Here is a 19,883-nt window from a genome sequence, read left to right as displayed (position 1 = left end):
ATTTTTTAAGTGATTCTTAAATTTACCCCTTTTTTAAATCTCACACAGGTCTAACCAGACATGTTCAGAGATCACAACAGAAACACAAGACACCATGCTGTCTAAATTAGCCGTGAAAGAAACAGTTCCTTTCTCTGACCTGAAGACCCAACCACCCACCAGAGAGAGAAATACTGGAATTCTTCATTGTAAAACTGTGAAGGTGGGATTTGAACTCTATCTCAAATAAACTCTGAGTTGAAGCTTGTATTTTCATAATGAGCCAAAAAAAAGTTTGCTTTTTAAAACTCACTACTTGCAGCAGTTAAGAGGGGCACAGAGAATGGATATGGAGGCCCTAGAAAAAATGGAAGAACTAGGTATATTAACTAGAGAGCTATGAAATTATCCAACAGGTCTGCCTTTCAGGTGTCCAGTAATAATCATTCCAAATAAAAAGAAAACAGGCTCTTGGTGGCAGGCACAATATAGAGTATAACACAGGACGCTGACTTATACTGCTCACCCTGAAACCTAGACATTGTGACAGACCAGTGTTACCTCAATTTAAAAGATAAGTTGAAATAAATAAAAGAAGAAATGTTTATGAAAAAATATGCCACAGATATGTAGCAGACACAAAGTTCAACTGAAAAATATGGCACGCACCCACATTACCAGCCTAAGCCAGCTGCTTGGGGCTCCATTGTATGGACTAAGGTCGATGGTGGAATTCAAATAATTTAACAACTGGTTCTCTGCCCTAATGACCTTTTTTTTTTTTTTTTTTTTTTTTGTATTTTTCTGAACCTGGAAGCGGGGAGAGACAGTCAGACAGACTCCCGCATGCGCCCGACCAGGATCCACCCGGCACGTCCACCAGGGGCGACGCTCTGCCCACCAGGGGGCGATGCTCTGCCCCTCCAGGGTGTCGCTCTGTTGCGACCAGAGCCACTCTAGCGCCTGGGGCAGAGGCCAAGGAGCCATCCCCAGTGCCCGGGCCATCTTTGCTCCAATGGAGCCTCAGCTGCGGGAGGGGAAGAGAGAGACAGAGAGGAAGGAGAGGGGGAGGGGTGGAGAAGCAGATGGGCGCTTCTCCTGTGTGCCCTGGCCGGGAATCGAACCCGGGACTTCTGCATGCCAGGCCGATGCTCTACCACTGAGCCAAACAGCCAGGGCCCCTAATGACCATTTTAAGTATAAAAAAAATGATATACTGAAAGGTAGTTTATTATTTCATGCATTTAATACTTTAATAAGAACAGTAAAAGAAGTACATAAAACTAGATTATGTTACGAAAGTTTTAAAATATTTTTAAGTTTTTAAATATTAATGAAAAAGTATTAAATAATATCTGACAAAAAAAAACAATAAAACTGTTATTTTAGATATTTTCATATTGCTTCTTGATTGGCATCCTCACTTGAAATTTTTTTCACCTGTGGACAGAATGAACATTATACAGGCACTTAGAAAACTCTGTTGTACAGATGAACATTAAAAAAGAATAAAGAGGCCCTGGCTGGTTGGCTCAGTGGTAGAGCATCAACCCAGCATGTGGATGTCCTGGGTTTAATTGCCAATCAGGGCACACAGATGAAGCTCCCATCTGCTTCTCCACCCCTCCCCCTCTTGCTTCTCTGTCTCTCTCTCTCTCTCTCTTCTCCTCCCCTCCTGCAGCCATGGCTCAATTAGAGCAAGTTGGCCCAGGGCACTGAAGATGGCTCCATGGCCTCTGCCTTAGGCACTAAAAAATGACTCCAGTTGCAACAGAGTATGGACCCCAGGTGGGCAGAGCATTGTCCCCTAGTGGGCTTGTCAGGAGGATGCCAGTCCTGGAGCGTGCAGGAGTCTGTCTCTGCCTCCCCTTCTCTCACTAAAAAATAAATAAATAAATAAATAAATAAATAAATAAATAAATAAATAAATAAGGAATGTAAATTTGTGATTTCCACATTGGGCAGCTGCCTGGTACCCACATTAGAGAGAACTCTGATTACAAGGGCCATTTCAAAAACTGGTTCACCGAACTCAACAAAAAATTAGGTATCAGTTCTGCCAAACTGGTGCAAACCAGTTGAATCCCACCACTGGTTGTTAACCATTTAGACTCAGAAGAGAGCTTTGGAATCATGTAGCCTACCCCTCCACAGATAGACCAGGACTCCACCAGAGTTCCCCAGGACAGAGGACCAGCCCCTGCTTCTCCCCAAGATTCTGCCTCAGATATTTGAAAATATCTTTCTTTGGGGTCCTCAAGTTTTCTCCAACTTAACGTCCTTGGTTCCATTAGCAATTTCTTAATTGTCTTCTCAAAGCCTTAATTATTCTCAGATTAATTACTCTCTTAATTACTCTCAGATCAATGTCCTTCTTAAAATGTGGCACCCAAGAATGGAACAAAATATTCAAGTTGTTGTGAGAGCAGGACAAAGGAAATTGCTCTTGATCTAACATTGACTATCAAGTATAGCTTTCTTTTCCTTTCTTTCCTTTTTCTTTTTCTTCCCTTTCCCCTCTCCCCTTTCTTTCCTCTCTCTGACCTTTCTTCCCTCTCCTCCCTCCCTCCCTCCTTCTCTCCCCTTCTCCCTCCCTATCTCACTCTTACTCTCTCCGTATCTTTATCTCTGTCTCTATATATATCTCTCTAGGGCAAAATGCTGTCTTTGATTGCAGTGGACATTCTCATAAAAGCAACTTCTATCTATTTATATGAGGATCTTAAATAAGATAAAAGATTAAAAATAGATATAGAAATAATAGATGGTGATGATGATGATAGATAGATGATAGATAGATAGATGATAGATAGATAGATAGATAGATAGATATAAAGCTAAGGCACTGAGCCTTCCAAACTGTGAAAGAGGCATGATAGCAAGTTTCAGGTGCCCATCCCAAACTCTCAGATCCTCTTCCCATGTGCACAAGCGTTCTTCCTACCTAAGCCCTCTCCTCACTGAAGGCAAACTCAGGCTGTGTCCATAAAAACCTGATCCTCTCTTCTCAACATATCTAGCCAGGGACACATTTCCTGAAGTTTGGCTCTATTTCCCAAGGTGATTGTTTTTATTTAAAAAAAAAAAAAAAGCACAATTCCTACCAATATGTCTATGGTCGATAATAGTTTTCTATACCCTAATCCAAGAGTATTTGCATTTTAGCAGAGAATAATACTTTTACCTACAAGTCATACAGATCTAGGAAAATTGTAGAGGTGAAAAAGAAATTAGCAATAACTCTAAAAAGTTGAGCCTGACCTGTGGTGGCGCAGTGGATAAAGCGTCGACCTGAAAATGCTGAGGTTGCCGGTTCGAAACCCTGGGCTTGCCTGGTCAAGGCACATATGGGAGTTGATGCTTCCAGCTCCTCCCCCCTTCTCTCTCTCTGTCTCTCCTCTCTCTCTCTCTCTCTCTCTCTCTCTCTCTCTCTCTCTCTCTGTCTCTCCCTCTCCTCTCTAAAATGAACAAATAAAAAAAAAACTCTAAAAAGTTGAGTATTATAGTTTCCGTGTTATAGATATTTAAAGTAAAATGAATTTTATTTTATTTTTTGACAGAGAGAGAGAGTCAGAGAGAGGGACTAGATAGGGACAGACAGGAAGGGAGAGAGAGATGAGAAGCATCAATTCTTTTTTGTGGCATCTTAGTTGTCATTGTTTGTTCACTGATTGCTTTTTTATATATGTCTTGAACAGGGGGCTGCAGCAGAGTGAGTGACCCCTTGCTCAAGCCAGTGACCTTGGGCTCAAGCAAGCAACCATGGGATCATGTTTATGATCCCATGCTCAAGCCAGTGACCCTGTGCTCAAGCTGGTGAGCCTGTGCTCAAGCCAGATGAGCTCATGCTCAAGCTGGCAACCTCAGGGTTTCAAACCTGGGTCCTCCGTGTCCCAGTCCGACTCTCTATCCACTAAGCCACCCCCTGGTCAGGTGAAATGAAATTTTTAAATAAAAATTTTAGGGTTGTTGCCAGAGATCAACCCACCTGTGAGGGGCAGAACTGAGGTCCAATGACTGCTAAACTTTACACTGCATTGCCCAGTCCTCCAGGTCAGTTACTGGGGTGCCAGCCTCCAGATTCTTCATCCTCTCCCTGTCTCCGTTAGTAGCATCCCTTTTGTCCCAACACAGTAACTAAGAAGTTCACTGTCCTCATTCTTCCAAAGCTGAAGACTGCTCTCAATGCCTTTTTTCATACAACAGTGTTAAACACTAATAGATAATATCTCTCCAGTCCACTGTATATAGAAGAGATTGAAGTGATCAATAGTACTACTTTAAAGTCCATTTTAAATATCCGGCGGGAGTCTGGGAGAATTCCACTAAAATCACACTGTGTTTTCCTCCTCCTGCTGAAGCTGACTCTGGCAAACAGCCTAAAAATGAAGAATTGAGAGCAAAGTTGTAAATTCTAGGGTAGCCACCTCTCACTCACCTCCTGTAATCCCTGCATCTAACATGTTGGCAAGAGCATGGTGCAATCTTAGTAAATACTTGCCAACCCCACTTTGAAATGTTCTGCAGGCCTGATGTAGAATTCCAAGGCTCTATGCATCCTGATACTGAACTTCCCAGGAAAAAGAGACCTTTTGTGCTAGACAAAAACTCACATTAATCCATGCTTCAAACTTGACTTGCATTACTAATAAAAGAAACATAAGGTTAGAAAATTCCCAAGAAATGTTAGGACTCCTTTGTATAGTCCACAGGCACGTGCTGAAAGCCTTCTGTGAGGTTGGCACAGTGAGAGAGACTGAGAGTACCAGGACAAATAAAACAGGGACCCTGCTTCCAGGAAGCTCATGGTAAGACATATTAAAAGTTCACTGTATGTGTCAACATTAAGTGGAACCCATCCTCCCCCATTCCGTGAAACTAAGAAAAATCTAATAAAATCTGTTTCCAACCAGCTGAGACTTGAGGGCATTTGTAGTAGCATGGTAGAACACTCTAATGGTAGGTTTTACTGCTTTTGCAACAGACTGTAGGAGGAATTGACTTTCCTCAAATAAGCCTTAATTGTGTTGTTTACCTTGGCAAGGTGAGCTTGGTTTTAGTTTAAACTGGTGGGGAGATCACACTGAAATTTTTGTGTCCACTTCTGTCCTTATTTGAGAATTAGAATCCGTCTTCACTTCAACCAGAAGTAGCAATAAAAAATTGGTACAATGCCACCAGCATCCAGCCAAAGCAAGAAGCACTCAGATCTGTGAAGTGCAGGACTAAGGGCCCACACTTCCTGTGGGGTGGGTCAGGTTGGGGAAGGGAACAGAAACACAAGTTTATGGGATATTAAGAAGGCAAAGGAGGAGAAGACAGTTGGGAGACAGAAAGTGGCCACATTGGACATTTCCAAGGCCTCCATGTGTAATGCCCTTCCAGCCATTGACAGGGTATATGCAAATAAGATACAGATAGAATCTCCATTTATTGTGCTTTGTCCTGTTCTTTTGATAACTACACAACCCCTCACTAAAGACTTCTTATCCTTCTGATGTGGTGCAGTGTTTGGTCTGACAAAGACTGGAAAAACTCAAAGAAGACATGGAAACTGCCCCCCATCCAGTCCTGTTGCAGAGACTAGGCGCTGGAGGGGCATGCATTTCTCTCCCCTCAGGGTCCACCTCTCCACAAAGCAAAGTTACCATTGATTAGTGCCAGCTGCCTGGAAGAGCCCTGTGTCCAAGAGGCAGTGAGACTAGTGGTTGGCAAACTCATTAATCAACAGAGTCAAATATCAACAGTACAATTATTGAAATTTCTTTTGAAAGCCAAATTTTTTAAACTTAAAACTATATAGGTAGGCACATTCCTTATTTAGGTAGCACACGCACGTGGTATTTTATGGAAGAGTTACACTCAAGGGGCCAAAGAGCCACATGTAGCTCATGAGCCGCAGTTTGCTGACCAGGGCACTAGAACAATTGGATATGATAGATATATATCTACAGGACATTTCATCCCAAAATCTCAGGGTATACATTTTTCTCCAGTGTACATGGTATATTCTCAAAAATTGACCATATGTTGGGCCACAAAACTAACATCAACAAATTCAGAAAGATTGAAATTATACCAAGCATATTCTCTGACCATTAAGCTTTGAAATGAGAATTCAATGGTAAAAAAGAAGTAAACCCACAAAAATGTGTAAATTAAACAACATACTTCTAAAAATTGACTGGGTCAAAGAAGACATAAAAGCAGAGATAAAAAATATATATACAGACAAACGAAAATGACAACACGACATATCAGAATCTCTGGGATGCAGCAAAAGCAGTAATAAGAGGGAAGTTCATATCACTACAGGCTTATATGAACAAACAAGAGAAAGCCTAAGTAAACAACTTAACATCACATCTTAAGGAACTAGAAAAATAAGAACAAAGACAACCCAAAACCAGCAGAAGAAAGGAAATAATAAAAATCAGAGCAGAAATAAATGAAATAGAAAACAGAAAAACTATAGAAGGAATCAATAAAACAAGGAGCCGGTTCTTTAAAAAGATCAACAAAATTGACAAACCCTTGGCAAAACTCACTAAGAAAAAAGGAGAAAGAACTCATATAAACAAAATCCAAAATGAAAGAGAAAATATTAGTACAGATATCATAAATATACAAAGAATTATTATAGAATACTTTGGAAAATTATATGCCACTAAATTTAACAATGTAGAAGAAATTGATAAATTCCTAGAACAATATAATCTTCCTAGACTGATTCACAAAGAAGTAGAAAGCCTAAACAGACCCATAAACTGGGAAGAAATAGAAACAACTATCAAAAACCTTCCAAAAAATAGAAGTCCAAGGCCAGAAGGCTATACTAGTGAATTCTATCAAACATTTAAAAAAGATTCAGTTCCAATCATACTCAAAGTTTTCCAGAAAATTGAAGAAGAAGCATTACTTCCAAACACATTTTATGAGGTCAACATAACCCTCATACCAAAACCTGGCAAGGACAACACAAAAAAAAGAAAACTACAGACCAATTTCTCTAATGAATACAATGCAAAAATACAAAACAAAATACTAGCAAACCAAATACAACACATTAAAAAAATAATTCACTATGACCAAGTGGGATTCATCCAGAATCACAAGGATGGTTAAACATACATAAATCAATTAATACACCATATCAACAAAACAAAGAGCAAAAATCATATGATCCTATCAATAGATGCATTCAATAAAATACATCATGTTATGTTTAAAAAAAATTAATAAAATGGGTATAGAAAGAAAATATCTCAACATAATAAAGGCCATTTATGACAAACCATCAGCTAACATCATATTAAATAGCAAAAAACTGAAAACTTTTCCTCTAAAATCAAGAACAAGACAAGGCTGCCCACTCTGTACACTCTTATTCAATGTAGTGCTGGAAGTTCCAACCAGAGCAATCAGACAAAAGAAAGAAATAAAAGGCATTCATGTTGGGAAAGAAGAAGTAAACGTTTAACTTTTTGCAGATGATATGATCCTGTATATAGAAAACCCCAACGACTCCACAAAAAGACTATTAGAAACAATAAACCAATACAGTAAGGTCACACAATACAAAATTAACATACAGAAGTCTATTGCTTTCTTATATGCCAACAATGAAACTTCAGAAAATGAACTCAAAAAAAAAAAAATAATCCCTTTTATGGTTGCAACAAAACATAAAATAAAATACCTAGGAATGAACATAACTAAAAATGTAAAGGACCTATATAATAAAAACTATAAAACACTGTTAAAAGAAATTGAAAAAGACAATGAAATGGAAAAATATTTCTTGTTCTTGGATAGGAAGAATAAATATAGTTAAAATGACCATATTATCCAAAGCAATATATAAATATAATACAATTCCCATCAAAATTCCAATGTCATTTTTTAAAGAAATAGAACAAAAAATCATCAGGTTTATATGGAACCATAAAAAACGCAAATAGCCAAAGTAATCCTAAGGGAAAAAAACAAAGATGGGGGCTTTATAATACCTGACCCAGAGACTCACAATAATCAAAACAGCATGATATTGGCAGAAAAATAGACACTCAGACCAATGGAACAGAATAGAGAGCCCAGAAATAAAACCACATATATATGGTCAAATAATCTTTGATAAAGGGGCCAACAACACACAATGGAGAAAAGAAAGCCTCTTCAATAAACGGTACTGGGAAAACTGGAAAGCCACGTGTAAAAGAATGAAACTCGACTACAGTCTGTCTCCTTGCACAAAAATTAATTCAAAATGGATCAAAGTCCTAAATATAAAATCTGAAACAATAAAATACATAGAAGAAATCATAGGTACTAAACTCATGGGCCTTAGTCATAGAGAACATTTTATGAATTTGACTCCAAAGGGAAGTAAGGGCAAAGATAAATGACTTGGACTACATAAGAAGCTTTTGCACAGCAAAAGAAACTGACAAGACAAACAGACAGCCAAATAAATGGAAGATGATATTTTCAAACAACAACTCATATAAGGGCCTAATATCCAAAATATACAAAGAACTCACAAAACTCAACAACAAACAAGCAAATAATCCAATAAAAAATGGGAAGAGGACATGAACAGACACTTCTCCCAGGAAGAAATACAAATGGCCAAAAATCAAGACAGGTAATAACCAGTGTTGGAGAGGCTGTGGAGAAAAAGGAACCTTCATTCACTGTTGGTGGGAATGTAAAGTAGTACAACCATTATGGAAGAAAGTAAGGTGGTTCCTCAAAAAATTAAAAATAGAACTACCATATGACCCAGCGATCCCTCTACTGGATATATACCCCCAAAACTCAAAATCATTGGTATGTAAAGACACATGCAGCCCCATGTTCATTGCAGTATTGTTCACAGTAGCCAAGACATGGAAACAACCAAAAAGCCCTTCAATAGATGATTGGATAAAGAAGATGTGGTACATATATACTATGGAATACTACTCAGCCATAAGAAATGATGACATAGGATCATTTACAACAATGTGGATGGACCTTGATAACATTACACTAAGTGAAATAAGTAAATCAGAAAAAACTAAAAACTGTATGATTCCATTACATAGGTGGGACACAAAATTGAGACTCATAGAGATAGATAAGGGTGCAGTGGTTCCAGGAGGAGGAGAAGGGAGGGGGGGGGCTGGGAGAGGAGGGGCATAAAGAAAACCAAATAAAAGGTGATGGAAGATGATTTGACTTTGGGTGATGAGTATACAGCATAATCAAATGTCAAAATGATCTGCAGATGTTTTCTCTAAATCTATGTACTCTAGTTGACCAATGTCACCCCATTAAAATCAATTGTCTAAATAAAACTATTAAATATACATATACATATATATATTCCTTCCAACATCGCTATAAATTATATCATATTATTTCCCCAAAAACTGGGACTCAAAATTGAAAGTATCTTGTCCAAGGACCCAGTGTTCCTGCTTACATCCAGGTGAGTCATCCTCTAAAGTTCTTGCTCTTTTTTTTCTTTTTTTTTATTATTCATTATAGAGAGGAGAGAGAGAGAGAGAGAGAGAGAGAAGGGGGGAGGAGCAGGAAGCACCAACTCCCATATGGGCCTTGACTAGGCAAGCCCAGGGTTTTGAACCGGCAACCTCAGCGTTTCCAGATTAACGCTTTATCCACTGCGCCACCACAGGTCAGGAAGTTCTTGTTCTTTTTATCACACCAAGTGCTCAGATGTATACAATAAGGACTCTGGGCAGAAGCCCTCTCAGGGCTCAAGGAAGGCTTCCTGGAGAAGTTTTCACCTGAACTAGATCTTAAAGGATGAGTCTGAATTATTCAAAAGAGGGGCAGGCAAGGGAAAAGGACCATCTTCTCAGAGGGGACAGTCTAAGAAGAAGCACAATGCACATAGGAGTCTGGCACATGCTGTGAGTGCTGAGGAAGCCAGGACTGTCAGAGTGTAATCATGGTGAGGCAGGAAGATCTAAAGAGACGAATTTAGGCTGGGCCCTGCCCTCTGTGTTAAGAAGTTGTAGACAAACAACATGGAGCCATCAGAGATTTTAAAGAGTATTTTAAAGAGATCACCATGGCAGATGTGTGAAGAGTGGATTTAACAGGGACAAGGTTAGAGGCAGAGAGAAGTCACGAGACTATTATAACAGTAAGTTGAAAATTAATAAAGACCTAAATTTGTGTGTTCATAACAGGAAAGGAGATGAGGGAACAAATTCAAAAAATTAATTAGAAAACATGTCAGGTCTTGGGGATTGCTTAGATATGTGTGAAAGGGACATGTGTGGCCTTCAAGTCCTCAGGAATACAGCTGGTTTAAGGAGAGGATGAGTCAAGTGTTGAGAAGGTCAGCTGAGGTATCCGTGGGAACTCCAGTAGAGACACAGCAGAATGTGCAGGTCTGGTGCTGCCTGGGAGACCTGGAAGTTGCCTGCATCTGGGTGGTAACTGAGGTCCTGGGTGTCGATGAGCTCTTCCAGGGATAAAGGCAGTGGGCAGAGGACGGGACCCAAGGAAGCACACGCACTGAAAAGGGGCACTGAAGGAGAGGAGATCCTGAAGGAGACAATTTATAAATGATTGGAGAGGTAGAAGAAAAATCAGGAGATTGTAGAGTTCTGGAAGCCAAAAGCAGCATACTTTTTAAGAAAGTGAGAGTCATCAATAGTGTCAGTTTCAGAAGAAAGCTGCAGAAAACTCAAGACAAAGAAAAATCTTTTGGGTACAGCCATTAGGAAGGCATGGTGTCATCAAAAAGCAATGTCCGTAGCAGTCTGCCCGAGAAAGGAGGTGGCTAAGGAGATCAGATATCAAGGGAGAGTTTGAGGACCTTGGTGTTTTTAGAATGAGAAAGAATTAACTAGGTTTATAGACTGAGAGGAAGGAACTGTTGAGAGAATGACTGAGGACAGTGGTCAAGATGGGGAGGATCAAGAAGGGTGATTAAGGCAACAGTGCCCACCGTGAGACGAGATATGGCTAAAGCCACTGGCAAAGCAGTTGAACTTAAACGTGAAGCACAAGTAAGCTCTAGGACTACAGAAAATAGCAAGGAAAATACAGCTGTAGATAAGTTAGAAAAGTTTAAAAGAAAGCCATGCCTTTTGGCCTCAGTTCTTCTTGATAACATAGGAAGCAAGCCCTTATTAATTTGTAGTATGTTAACGCAACTAATTGTGCGATTAGTTTCAATAGGACTCGGGAAGCAGGGAATGGGGTAAGGAAGAGGTGGGATTCTGTCAAGTAAGTCCTGGAAGATACTCAATGTTGAGAGTCAAAGAGTAACTTGAAGAAGCTCCATATGGGACAGTTCCAGGAGGTGCCAAACTTCATTTTACCAGAATCCCACCTCCAACAGTTTTCCAGCCTGATCTTAGACCTGGAGAAAGACAAGATTTTTAGAAATACCCTTTTCTCAAGTATGCTGATCTCAGTCATGCCAATCAGAAGCTGCTAGCTTTGTGTTTTAGTTATTTTAAAAGTATTGTATTAAACAGAGAGAACTGGCCAGATTTTAGCCAATGCAACAGCACAGAATTGCCCTCCCTTCTGATACCTGCAGAATGTGTTTGCTTGTCTCCCATGCTAGGAACTCCTTGGGTTTAGGCAACACATTACACTTTGCCCTTCTCCCTACCTCATCTTGAGGATTGCTTCTCTTCCAATAAAAGAAAATATTTCTGCATCAAAGTTTTTAAATCAGACTCTTAAAACCAGGCAGTTCCATGCCTCTCATCCGTCCTAGAACCCCACCCACAGTGCATCCCCCTCTGCTCCCAGCTGACTCATCTGCTTCATGCCAACCTCCCTCCCAATACTTTCAAACTACACCCTCTGCAAACCCCATCTACATCTTTGAAAGGTACCTCCTCCACCAGTTTGCCTCATCTATCACTGACCCTCATCAGGACATCACTTTCCTCCAGCCCTCTAGAATGTGGAGCACACACATTTCCATGACCCATATTCTAGATTTCTCCCAGGTTTTCACTGTCAGTTTTTGATCCTCCCTCTTGCCTCTCTGGCTGTCCGGCTCTACCACTCTCTGTTGCTCCTCATAGCACTCACGTCCTGACTGCTGAGTAATTCTCAGGACACTCAACAGACTTTAGAAACTGGCTCCCTAGCTTTCCCCACCTTAAGGACTTCCCTGATCCTGGGGGGCAACCCTCCCAGAGCCCTAGCCTTATTGTCCCCAAGTCCCAGGTCAATTATCCGCACCAGATCTGCCAAAATCTCAAGCCTCTTAGACTCTGGAGCCCATCTCCAGTGAAAACACACTATCCTTGAAGCTTCCATACTCTTCTTCCTCTTAATCTACTCTCCAGCTTCCCACAGTGCCCCAGGCCCTCGGAGTTTGTTCACCAACTTGGTTCACGCTTCTTCACTTCATCTCCATCCTTGCCTAGTCTAGACCCTGTGAGGCAGAACGTCAATCCCTCTCACCATCACCCTCAGCATCCTTGTCCTATCCTGTTCCATGCTCTTACTAGAGAACGCTAATATCCCAACCACGCATGCTCCCCAGGTTTGCAGAGATCACTAAAAAGAATTCACAGCTGGGAAGATCTGCCATTCCATACATCTAGTTCTCCTCCTCAGCTCTCCCCTGCTCCAGGGCAGCTCTCTGTCCCTCATCTCTGCAGTCATGACTCCAATTTCTTTTTAAATACTAACCCTAACCCTAACTTTATCACTCTCCTCAAACCATCTCTCTACCAACATCTTCACTCTAACAACATGTCATGTCTCATATTTTACAAAAAAAAAAAAAGATGCCCTTGAGTGGGAGTTCTCTCTGTTTCCCAAATGTGTCTTTGTCTACATGTGCCCTTCCTTCTCTGCACCTTTCTTCTGAAGTTAATCCATCCACCTACTTCTGCTTTGGAGCCTATGCCTGAAACATGAATTCCTTCTCTCTTTTCTAGATTTTTCATCTCTGTATCCTTCCCTTCAGAATTTAGCTAATAAATGCACCTGAGCCTAACCCATGTTTTAAAAAGGAAGTTGCTATGATTCAAGACCCCACTTCCAGTTCTGAAGAATTCTAGTCTTCACAGCCCAGTTGAACAATAAACATTCCTCACTTTCCTTTTTTTTTTTTTTTTTTTTTTTTTGTATTGTTATGAAGTGAGAAGCAGGGAGGCAGAGAGACAGACTTCCACATTCACCTGACTGGGATCCACCTGGCAAGCCCACTAGGGGGCGATGCTCTGCCTCTCTGGGGAGTTGTTTCATTGCAACTGGAGCCATTCTAGAGCCTGAGGCAGAAGCCATGGAGCCATCCTCAGTGCCTGGGCCAACTTTGCTCCAATGGAGCCTTGGCTGTGGGAGGGGAAGAGAGAGAGAGAGAAAAAGGAGTGGGGGAAGAGTGGAGAAGCAGATGGGCGCTTCTCCTGTGTGCCCTAACCGGGAATCAAATCCAGGACATCCACACACCAGGCAAATGCTCTACCACTGAGCAAACCAGCCAGGGCCATCTCATTTTTTAATCAAAGTAATGTGTAAACAAGGCTTTTGAAGTCAAGCAATGCTATATGGCTCAAATAATTTTTAAATATTTCCTGTAATCCTCATTTTTTTAAATAGCCCTTCTAATGTTATTTTAACTTTTTTAAATTTGATATTATCTTTTATCTTCCTATGGAAGATGAATATTCAGCTCTCTTTACCATCCTTCACTATCCCCCATCTGACATACAAACAGCCCTTTCACTTCCCTTCATTCTCCCCATATAGTTACCGTGTTTCTCCATGTATAAGGCACTCCAATGTATAAGATGTACCTTAATTTGGGGGCTTGAAATTTGGGGGAAAAATGTATTACATAAAGTTATTATCTCAAGTTTTATTCATCATAAAATTCATACAACCCATCATCACTGTCAAAACTCCCATCCATTAGCTTGTCCTCATCTGTATCTGATGACAAATCACTGTCTTCAACAATGAACACAAAAACAAGTAAGAAAAAGCATGAAATGCAAGTAAAAAAGTTTACATCCACTGTATAAGATGCACCCAGTTTTTAGACCCCAAATTTTTCTTTAAAAGGTGTGTCTTATAAATGAGGAAATATGGTATATCATGATTAGTGGTGAAATTATTATTCAACACTTATATTAATATGTCTGTACAGGGGGTCATTGGGTTATGACACAGTTCTGTTCCTACGACAATAACGTAGACCAAATATTGGTGTAAGCTGAAACACACCCTAGCCTAAGTCACTTACCTATCCTAACACAGTTGTAAAAATCATAATCTAGAACATAAAAACACAACTAAGCCACAGAAAAAGGAAAAGAACATAAATAAGGAGTTATAATGGGGGCCAAAAAGTCACCAAACAAAGCAACACAAATGGAACACTTACATTTTTAACAGTCCAAAATGGCGTAGGTAAGCGTACTGGAGAACGCCAATTCCCTCACTTATATGCAGCATTACTGCATATTCTTCCTCTGTGTGCAACCAAAGTAGTTCACCCATGTAGTGTGTTAAGTATAACATTAATGGCATAAACCTAAACACTCATGTGTCAATTTTTTTAAGTTTTTATGAGAGTGAGCATTGTAAACTCAAAACGTTGTATGTCAAGACTATCATAACCCGAGGACCCTCTATATATATTTTATACATATAGGGTACTGTGTCTATGCTTTTCCTTGTACACATTTTGTTTTACACAATTGCTTCTTTTTTTTTCAGCCTAACTTTCTAAGTATGTACCTCTAACTCAGCCCCACACTTTCAAAAAGAACAATAAAACTCCTCTCAATACAGTGAAGAACAGCAGGAAATCTATCATTTGAGATGTTTTTCTCATGTAATCCCTCCATCATCACTTTCATAGGAAAGGATTCCTCTCCAGATCATTATCCCACTGTTGTTGGGGCTTCCCTTTACCATCACCCCACTAATTTCTTTTACTTTCCTTGGTTTTATTGTCCCCTGATTTCTAGATTCTAAGTTTTCGTATTTCTTGGTTTACATCCTCATTCTGGTGGAAAACATCCTACAGTAGTTTTCTGAAAAAGGATACGGGAAGGCACTTTTTTTTTTTGAAACCTGCCTTCACTCTTGACTGCACATTTTGATAGGATGAGTGTCCTCAGTTGGAAACCATTTTCTCTCAGAATGTTGAAGGCACTGCTACACCGTCTCCAAACTGTTGAGAAGTCTTATGCCATTCTGATTCTTGGTCCATTGTGTATAACCTGCAGCAATCCTCTCTGATAGCATTTGGAAATGTCTCCCTATCCTTAGGGTCCTGATATTTCAGAATAATGTGCTTCGTGTGAGGAGTGTTTCTTCATCCATTATGCCAGGCACTTACTGGTCCCTTTCAGAATAGAAATTTAGGACTTGAGAAATTTTGTTTCCATTTCTTTGATATTTAATCCCCTCTGGTTTCTTTCTTCTTTCCTTCTGGAACTCCTACAAGTCAGATGTTGGACCTTCTGAACTGATTTTCTATTTTTCCCATCTTTTCTATTTTTCCTAACTTTGTCCTTCTTTTCTACACTCTGGGAGGTTTTCCCAACATTATCTATAGCCTTTTAACATTTCTGCTTTCGTATTTTAATTTTTGAAAGCCCCTTTCCATTCTCTGAATGTTTCTTTACATAACATTTTGTTCTTGTCTCATATATTTTTTTCTCTTAGATAGCATTAATCATTGTATTTTAAATTTGTATTCTGTCCCCTCTATTGTGTCACTGTTTTTCCATTCATTCATTTGTCAGGGTCTCCATATTACCCATTACACTCTTGCTTCAAATCTTTGCTGAGTCTTAGCCTCCTCTTTTCAGACCAGGTGGTAAGGATTAAACATTCATTAGAGCCCCTTCATGCATGGCTGGACTAATTGCCTGGTGAACTTGACCAGAGTTTGAGGAGGAGCCATCTATTCTATCGGCCTCTTGCCTAGGGCAGGCCAATTTTCCCAGCACATCATATCCAGGCTCCTCACCTGGCTGCCCACATTATGTGAGCTCAGCTAGAGAAGGGGCTGATGGAATCTCACTGCTCACTGTGCAAAACTACACTCAGCACGTTGCCTGAGTGTCACACTACATCACAGACTTGGGGGGAATGGCAAGTAGAGGGGCAGTTGCCTGGTGGCCTGAAGAAAGAATGAATATGAGTACCTAAGTGTTCTTTGTGCAAACGGTCCACTCACCTCCCTAGGTGTCGCCCCCTCCCAGCGCTTTACCTTTCAGAGGTACCTGGTTCCTTTGATTCCTAAGCCTTTGGGGGCTTGCCCAACAAGAAAGAACACATTTCTTATTGATTCCAGCCCTCCCCCACTCCCACAAATAGATGTCAGCTTTCTCTGAAAGAGAAGAAGAAAAGGAGGGGGGGAGGAAAGAGGAGGGAGAAAGGGAATAAAGGATGGAGGGAGGCACAGGGGACACATTTTTGAGTATCTTTTATGCACCAGATCCTATCCGTGCTGGGCTCTATTGTACCCCAACAGCCCTCATAGGTGGGTACTGGTATCATCATTCACATTGCACTGTTCAGAGATTAGTTCATGTGTCCAAGATCACACAACCAGTGAATGTCTGCAATCAAGTTGCATGCTATGTGGTCCCTGAGACCCAGGCTCCTTCCCCCCACCTTGTGCTGAGAGACATTTATAGCCCTGGGGTCCCTAGGCCACCCCATAAGTGACACAGGGTGGGCACCCTGTGCTCTTCCTTCCCTCCTGTGGGTACTTCCAAGCCTTGCAAGTGTTCTAGGGCAGCGTTGGAGTATTTTACATTCTCACTGGAAGGGGACCAAGGTGCTGTGTTCTCAGCTGCTTGGGCTGAGATCTGAAGGCCAGACCCTGGCACTGATGTCACTCAGCATGCTCTCCACTTCCACCAGGCCGTTTATGCTGGCACAGCCCAGCAGCGGGGCTGGCGGGAAGGGGAGCAGCCCAAACAGGATTAATAAGAGGCAGCTGGGCTTTAAAAGCCTCTTGACAATGTAAAGAAACGAAGTCAGATGTTTGTGGAACAGACTTTTAAATGAACTTGTCCAGCTCCTCGTCTCTCTGTATTGCTACTTCCCCACTTCCTCCCCATGTGGTAGAAGCCAGATTTTTCTGTTGCTTTTTTCAGCATAATGATAACCCAATTGGCTAGGTCAGACATTGGCCAGATGAAGTTAGGGTCCCAGGATTCAATTATGCCCAAGACAAACAATTAAGCACTCCCTCATGCTCACACTGATCCACCAAGCACATTCAGTGCCTGGCTTGCAACACCCTAGTCCCTACCTAGCTGGGAAGAGTTGTTCGATGTTTGGGTAGATAAAGAGTAAGTGGAGCAGCCACAGTGAAACCCAGTGGTGAGCAGTACTGGGCATTCCCAGAGCCTATGCCTGGGCTGTCCCTGTCCCAGCCTACACTAACTGGCATCAGGTACTGTGGCCCTTGTGGGGGAGGCTTTTGTGACACAGTGTTCCAGGCCATTTGCCCCATACAACACTGGAACCTTATAAGCTCCCCGCTCCCTAAAAGCCACACTGCATACTCTCCGCCCTCCTGGCTGCAGCCAGGGCAGCAGAAGTGGTCAGGAGCAGGCAGCCAACTAGAGGTGGCACTGCAGCAGCAGGAGCCTGCTGGGGAGTCTTTAGAACCTGGCTAGATGGACTGGGGCTGCATCCAGGAGCCCAGGCTCATCTACCCAAACATCTTCTGTGCCAAAGGCCTGAGCTGAGTGGCAGAGGACTGTGCTGGAGCTATGTGTGGGTGGCCAGTGCAGGTTAGGACAAACTCGCTGTCCATCACCCACCCAGTGGAGCATGCTCTCATTACTTCCAGTGGGGGTGGGGTGACATGGAGATCACATGAAAGCATATCTATGGCCATAACCTGAAGCTAACACCCTGTGATGGGCCTGACTTGATTACCGAGCCAGTACTGACTGACCCCACAAATCAACCAACCATAAATAACTGGTTTTTGAGCATCTGGGGTTCCTGTCTCTATATGTCCATCCAGGGTGTGATGGCATGCTCTTCTGCTGGCTTCACAACTGGCTTTGTGATGAATTCAGGCACTGGGGTTACCCAGTGAGTGCCCATCTTTGAAGGTTACTGCTTGCCTCCTAGTATCCAGAAGCTAGTTGGTCTGGCCTTGACCTTGTGGACTATGTCATGATGCTGTTGGAAGAACCATGGTATCATCCTGCTAAGTAATACAGACAGGCAGTCGCAGACATTCAGGAAACCTCTTGTTATGTAGCAATGAACTATGGAGAGAAAATGGCCAAGAAACCTGGTAGTATAGAGAGTTAACCAAACACCTGATGGGGAGGTGATCAATCCTCACAATCAGCTCTTTGTTTCCAGAGGCCCTCTTCCGTCCACCTTTCCTGAACCTCAAGACTCCTGGCCTTGGTAAGATGTGCTTCACCAGCATAATAAAATGCACTACAGGTCCTGGCCTGTTGGCTCAGTGGTAGAGCATCAACCCAGCATGTGGAAGTCCCGGGTTCGATTCCCAGTCAGGGCACACAGGAGAAGTGCCCATCTGCTTCACCACTCCTCCCCCTCCCACTTCTCTTTCTCTCTCTCTCTCTCTATCCCTCTCCCCTCTCCTGCAGCCTTGGCTCAATTGGAGCAAGTTGGCCCCGGGTGCTAGGATGGCTCCATGGCCTCCACTTCAGGTGCTAAGAAGAGCTTGGTTGCTGAGCAAGGGAAAAATGCCCTAGATGGGCAAAGCATCACCCCCTAGTGGGTTTGCTGGGCGGATCCTGGTCAGGACACATGCAGGAGTCTGTCTGCCTCCTCTCCTCTCACTGAATAATTTTTTTTTTTAAAAAAGCACTATAGATCTGAGGAATTCCTTTTTCTCCAATATTATCCTTGCTGAAGAATCAGCCTCATTCCCTGGTTTAGACAGTGGCTAGTTAAAGATGCACCAAAGGTATGCCTGCCAATACCTCTGTTCAGGGGATAGCTCCCCAGAGAGGATGCAGATGGGAGGCACCAGTCCTGCACCCCAGCCTGCCTTCCAGGACATGTAGATCACCTACTGTTGAATTTAGAGAAGTCAATCCCAACACTATACACTAGAGATGTTTCTGAATACAGATAAAAATGGTTGAAGAGAGCCGCAGGAAGCAGGGCAGGTGCACAGACCAGCCCAGGGCTGGGCACGCTCTTGGCAGTGATCCGAGTGGAGGCAGAGCCCCAGTGGCAACTAAATGGGGAAGCACGGGCACACGCATGAGTCTGCCAGTAATGGCAGAAGTCACGCCCGCTACTGTAGGAATCCAGGTGGCATGCAAACCTGCTCAAGGTGCAGACACACCCTCAGCAGTAATGTCAGCATAGGTGACCTTGGCAGAGATCCAAGAGGGTATGCGCATGACCCCCAAGGCAGCCGCTGAGATCTGAGCCGATCAAAGCAGTCCTGGAAGCAGTCCAAACAGGCATGCAGGCACGCACAAGCCCAACCAGGGCAGTGGTGGTCACGGAGGTGGGCTGAAGCCAGCAGCATCTGAGACCAAAAGCCCCAGGCAGCAACAGCAGTGGTGGCCTGGTAGAAAGACCACAAAACGGGAGCTAAAAATGTCTAGATAGAAAAACACCTGAAGCAAAGAAGTAGGCCATATCTAATACCGTACCAAATCACTGAATTACAGTACTGAGCCCAACAAGTAGCCAGCAGTAAAAGACAACAGAAAGTGGATTTAAGGGAAACTTGAACTTTTAAAGTAACTTCTCCCAGGCCAAGAGTAGATAAAAGCAAGCCTAGGAGTGTAGCTGATATTTACAATGGCACCTGGACCCAGCAGAGGCAGCCACAAGATCTGGATAACCAGTAGCTCCCAAAAATTGGATTAAACCAATCACAGGCAGTGACCCCCACTGACCAGCCCCAGACCCCAACCAGGAAA

At 42.2% G+C, this 19,883-nt stretch overlaps 1 pseudogene; it reads left to right on the top strand.

Moving 5' to 3' along the window:
• Positions 1–17,720: 17,720 nt before the first annotated feature.
• On the top strand, positions 17,721–19,068 carry LOC136388322 (actin-related protein T3 pseudogene; annotated as a pseudogene).
• The last annotated feature ends 815 nt before the right edge of the window (positions 19,069–19,883 follow it).

The sequence above is a fragment of the Saccopteryx leptura genome, chromosome 1, assembly GCF_036850995.1.
Source record: "Saccopteryx leptura isolate mSacLep1 chromosome 1, mSacLep1_pri_phased_curated, whole genome shotgun sequence".
Lineage (NCBI taxonomy): Eukaryota > Metazoa > Chordata > Mammalia > Chiroptera > Emballonuridae > Saccopteryx > Saccopteryx leptura.
This window is presented reverse-complemented; position numbering and strand designations above follow the sequence as displayed.